This window comes from Pinus tabuliformis, chromosome X, assembly GCF_031772625.1.
Source record: "Pinus tabuliformis cultivar Carrire ecotype Pingquan chromosome X, CPIR1, whole genome shotgun sequence".
Classification (NCBI taxonomy): Eukaryota; Viridiplantae; Streptophyta; class Pinopsida; order Pinales; family Pinaceae; genus Pinus; species Pinus tabuliformis.
Window position 1 is genome coordinate 1279785373 of NC_142308.1, and position 6429 is coordinate 1279791801.

At 33.1% G+C, this 6429-nt stretch overlaps 1 pseudogene; it reads left to right on the top strand.

The window, feature by feature from the left end:
- Positions 1-357: 357 nt before the first annotated feature.
- On the top strand, positions 358-1291 carry LOC149144712 (uncharacterized; annotated as a pseudogene).
- Positions 1292-6429: the final 5138 nt, after the last annotated feature.

Sequence of the window (6429 nt, forward strand, 5' to 3'; positions counted from 1 at the left end):
TGCTAAGGTATAGAGATAATTTTTTGTTTTCCATTTGTTTTTCATTTATTTGTTTGTTAGGTTTTCATTCAAATTTCAACTACCCTAAAGTTTTCAAAAGTTTTTGTAGAAGTATGCTATGGATTTTTGAGTGTGCATATGCATTGCATCTATCGTACCTATCTAATAAACTTAAAAAGTAATGGAATTTTGACAAATTCATTAATGTAACACATGATAGTGAAGAAAGTGGATGGAGGAAAGGATTGAAATTTAAATGGACTGATGAGCGCAACCAAGTCGAAGTGAGGCCACTGGGATTCGACCCCCTGCCATTATTGTTCGCACATCTGTTAATATTCATTCATTCATTTAGCCATGCTACCAACAGTCTCTAGGGGCCAACCGCCCTCGACATTTTGACACAGTCCCCTCTTTCCTCAGTACCTTCGCAGAATCATCAAGTAGCAGCAGATGGATATTGAATACACCTTTTGGAAAATGCTTAAACTTTGCACGTCTCCCAAAGTGGTTTATCAACATACCAAGTACCATAAGCAAACAAATAATTAGTGGGCACGGGATGGTCCCACATTTGTAGTAATTTGTAGTTTTCTTTTAGCAGTGGCGACATCAACTTACTGTGTTGCCTATGATATCAATGTGGTGCATGCTAGATTTACAGTGCTTTCAGTGGTACTTGTGCATTTTTTGTTGATTGGAATCTTTTTGGCAACATGCTATTGGTTTTTGACAAAAAACTACCTTCGAGAAGAGACATCTTCAAACAGTCATGTTGTGGAGAAACGTGTGGAATGGCTTTATGAATTTGAGCAACTCATTTTTCCCGTTGTTTGTTGCACTCTATGTAATTCAATATTTTGTCTCACCTCTATTAGTTGCACAAGGATTCGTTCTTGTTTTACTGTCAAATTTTCTCTTTGTGGTAGCCTTCTCTTACTACCATTACCTAAACTTTATAGGTTATGATGTGCTACCCTTCTTGGATAAGAAAACATTTTTCCTCTACCCTATTGGCTTTATTATTATTCTCTTTCCATTCTTCGTACTTTCTCGCTTCAACCCTACACGATATGTTCTGAGTTTCTACTATGGCTAGAATCGTTCAAAGGGAACCATTTTTATAAATCACCACTCCCTGGGATGGAATTGTAGTTGATATGGGAATGACCAATGGGTGGTATGGAAATTTAGCCACGTGTAGCTCTTTGTAATGGTTCTAATTTGCATCTCAATCACCTGCAGTAGTTGGCAGAATTGTGTATAAACTAAATGGACACTTAGTAGTCTTCTGAGTTTGGTTTTTCATTTTGTTGGAGTCCATTCTTGCAAATTAATAGATTATTTTTTCCATCTTCCGTGGCAAGCTCTCTTTCTATGACCTGCCATTTCTTCCTTTCTCATTACTGACTTTCATGTGCAAATTCTCAAGTTGATTGAACATAAATGGATGTGGATTTTGGAAGGCATTTAACTTTCTGTCGAGGTCTTACTTTCTATCGAGATCTTATTACTAATTTCATTGGAAGACATTTAACTTTCTATTGAGATCTTATTACTAATTTCATATTGGCAGTTCCCTACATCGTGCCATTAAAAAGAGTTGTCTTCTCATGTGCTACCACATTAGTGGAAAGTTTTTTCAATTCATAGTGGAAATTACCTGACAAAATGAGGGGCAATGAAGACATCTTGATTAATTAAAACTATTTAACTTGAAACAGTGGTTTCCAGCATTGAACAAACATTGGAAGGAGTCACAAATGTTTCTTTACAGTGCCAACCTGAATTATGTTGAAGTTTTTCTAATGGCCTCTCACAGCCCTTCTCGTTCAATTCCATTCTTGCAAATTAATAGATTATTTTTTCGATCTTCCATGGAAAAAAAAAAATATATAATGAATAAATTGGAATCAATTATGCTAATGACCTGCATGTGAATGCGAAAATGAGACTTGTGACACCCTATGGTGGTTTGGGAAATCAAAGCTTTGATTTGGTTTCACAGAAATCCATGGATACATAAGTAAACTAAACAGTTTCTAGCTCATCAGAGATTTGGTGTCCTAACGATTCAGTTCCAATTAGTTAAGAGACCTGGAAAGCAAATAAAGTGATGCTTGGTGATATTGCAAAATATTTTCTAAGTGATTCGCTCTGATAAGCTATATGTGATGAGAAAAAGGATATTGCATGTGTCTATTCAATGCATTCTCTTTTAGAAAAGGATGTCTCTATAACACATGCATCCAATGGGAATACTGGAAGCTTAGAAAATTCAAGGGAAGGTCATGGTTTGGGGAGGCTAGTGAAAGGAGAAGAAGATGGACAAGAGTGTGAGATAAACGATGATATGACAAAAGCAGTTTTGAGTAGGGATGACAGAACTAAGTATGAACTGAATGTGATGGAATATGGTTACATAGATTGTAAATTGTTAACAGGTATTCCGAGGCAAGACTCATTAGTAGATTTTCTAGTGAATATTCCTTGAATTGCATATTTTCCTTATCTTTTGTTCATTCTCCTGATGAACTCATCACAAGTTCTAAACAATGTTGAACAACTGGATGGAACCCTTTTCATTGAAATGTGATTTCTCATGGTGATAGAGCTAGAAATCAATTGTTGGGATCATGTAATTGTATTTCTTGTAGACTATCATTGAAATATTGGTTGAGAGAACTGCAAGGTCCTTATGCTTTTTGGGTTGACTAACATCAACATTTCGTTGACATTTTTCTCTTGGAAGGTGCTAAGCATGGTCCATTATCAGCGGGATGTGATGAGAAAAAGGTTATTGCATGTGTCAATTCAACACATTCTCTTTTAGAAAAAGATGTCTCTACAACACATGCATCCAATGGGAATAGTGGAAGCTTAGAAAATTTAGGGGCAGGTCATGGTCTGGGGAGGCTAGTGAAAGGAGAAGAGGATGGAAAAGATTGTGAGATAAACGATGATATGACAGAAGAAGTTTTGAGTAAGGATGATAGAAAGTATGAATTGAATGTGATGGAAGATGGTTACATAGATTGTAAATTATCAACATGTATTCCCATGAAAGACCCATTAATAGATTTGCTAGTGAATATTCCTTGAATTGCATCTTTTCCTCAGCTTTTTGTTCATTCTCCTGATGAGCTCATCATATTTTGCTAACAAGCTTAAACAACTCGATGGAACCCTTTTCAATGAAATGTGAATTCTCATGGTGATAGCGTTAGAAATAAATTGGTGGGCTCATGTAATTGTATTTTGTGTAGACTTTCATTGAAATATTGGTTCAGAGAACTGCAAGGTCCTTATGGTTTTTGGGTTGAATAATAACATGGTCCATTATTGGGAACACATTATCTAGATTTAAGACTACATGAATGTAAGCAAACGGTGTCTTAAACTTTTGAATTAATGGAAATGTACATCTCAATATATGAGTTTGTTCTTGAATTAATAAAATTCTACACCTTGGAATTCCAAGGTATGGAAATTCTATTCAAATTGTTGGGTTTCCAATGAGTCTTGTATTTTTTTCCCATGATTCAGGAAGTCAAATGGCCAAGAACTTCACCAATGGTTCCAAGCTATGTTGAAAAACCCCCTTGACATTGTGAATCTTCCAACCATATCAAAAATCATACCTTAAGTTTCATTCATTTTAATTCTTTGCTAAATAACAAACTCTAATTAATCCTCAATTTCAACATTCTCCCTAATTAACATTTCCCAACTAAACTACACTTTATACACACAAAATTGCATATTGGAAAATCAAAATTGTCCCTTTTCAAGGGTTAGCAGTTGTTTTATGCTTGTAGTATATGTATTCTTCCTTGTCTTTTAGTGGAAGAGTCACATAAATCTTTATGACCTTCTAATTTAGGTGGTTTAGATCAATCTATTTGGAATTTTTCATTCGGTGCTTCTGTCTCTGTATAATTAATTGTATTCCATCTACATCTAATTCTTCCATCTATTCTGTTACAAATGCTATCCTATCATTGTTCTATGGTGTGGTGGAATGATCGCAAATTATCTCTTATGGAAACATCTCTACATTCCTTTGCCAATTATCTATAACATTGACCTACTTACTAATTATGTATTTTGGTAAATAGATTAACTCTTTATTTTAATCAAACCTACATTATAGTAGATACACTTTATTGGCCATTACATCTATGTAGGAGTATTGTGACTGAAGTACATGAAATATCTCCAAAGTGGATTTGTCTTTTATTGTTGGATCTACAAGATGGACAAAGGCAACAAAGGTAAATTAATTTTTGAAAACAAAGATAAATACTGATATGTTATGAAAGAGCATTCTTCTTAAAGATATGTGCTCCCTAAATACGTGGAAAAGATATTCCTACTTCATGATACACTATCTCGTCAAGTATTGCATTTGTTCTAATAACATTAACTTCCTCCACCTCTTACTTATTAAACAGTATTAAATTTTGTCCAGTATTTGAATTCTGCAAGCACATAACTTTCATCATAATTTTTTAGGTATCATATTGCATGAATATATGTCTTCTAAAATTTGGGATCTTCCAATAGGATTTACCTCACTTGGCTTGAGACAAGGTTTCACAAATCAACAATTGCCTTGCCATTTGTTTCCATGACACCTCAATTCTACAATAGGTTATACTAAAAAGAATTGGCGTATTTGGAAGATCAATTTGCAGATATTTTGAAACTAGTTGGTTCTTACTCTCTTCCCTTTTCTTAGTGTTAGAAAAAGATTATATGTTCAAATTATGACCCTTGTAGTGTTGCAAATGTTGCTCCAAGAATGTTATCTGAATCTATTTGTTATCCATCGGTAAAATATTTGGTGGTGGGAAATGCAGATTATATAATAGATTCATTGTGTCATTAATGCACCTAACATACTTGTTGTGCTTTCCAGGGAACCCCATGATATATTTCCATTACTTTTGGAGTTGAATAGCCTTGTACCCATGCTATATCATAGTCATTGCTATCAATAATATCTCTTCTTGTATGGAGAATAAATATGAATTATGTATGTCATTGTGATACTTCTTGCAAAAATGGTTTGGGGAATACAATTGTGTTATCTTATCTCAATTTATTTTCTTTTACTTAGCTTCTCAAAACAATGTTGATGATTTATATGATGTGATTATGTTCTACAATTTCTTTTTACTCCTTTACTCCTTTAGTTTCTAGTTTTCATTTTTTCCATCTCGTGAGCTACCTTATATACAAACCTTTATAAAACTTCATATTATTAATTGGAATAAATAATTGTACCTCCATGTCAATGGGGGCACTAACATTTCCTTGATGGTTATAACTGTCAAATGAGTAGACATGTCTAGGTATTTTCCCACAATATGGTTTGGGGAATACAATTGTGTTATCTTATCTCAATTTCTTTTCTTTTACTTAGCTTCTCAAAACAATGTTGATGAGTTATATGATGTGATTATGTTCTACAATTTATTTTTACTCCTTTACTCCTTTAGTTTCTAGTTTTCATTTTTTCCATCTCGTGACCTACCTTATATATAAACCTTCATATTATTAATTGGAATAAATAATTGTACCTCCATGTCAATGGGGGCACTAACATTTCCTTGATGGTTATAATTGTCAAATGAGTAGACATGTCTAGGTATTTTCCCACAATATGGTTTGGGGAATACAATTGTGTTATCATATCTCAATTTATTTTCTTTTACTTAGCTTCTCAAAACAATGTTGATGAGTTATATGATGTGTTATGTTCTACAATTTCTTTTTACTCTTTTTAGTTTCTACTTTTCATGTTTTCCATCTTGTGAGCTACTTTATATACAAATCTTTATAAACCTTCATATTATTAATTGGAATAAATAATTGTACCTCCATTACAATGGGGACACTAACATTTCCTTGATGGTTATAACCATCAAATGAGTAGACATGTCTAGGTATTTTTCCACAATAGAATGTGCATAATTTCTTAAAGGATCATATGCATTTACATCAAAGACTACAAATATTTTATCCATAGCCCATGTAGGTTTTAACCCTGTACAATTAATCATTGCAAACATATTCTTAATAAAAATAGAAAAGATACATGGTAAATACAAAAATTTACATAGATATTTTGTCGTGAAAACCCAAACCACAAAAAAAGCAACAAGCTTATTATTATACATTTGTAGTCATATTAGTTCTAGTAATATGTACTCATAATATCTTGCAATTCATATTTTCTAAGGCATGTGAAACATACTCTTTGATATAATACAACAAGAGTTTCTTTGTTAGGGCAAACAATAAAAGGTTGCATGGAGACATTTCATGAAAAATGATGGAATTATCACTTTTAATGGAAGCTTGTTAACCAATTAATAGAAGGTCACTTTATGTGTATTGAGAATTGAAAGAAGAAAAATTATA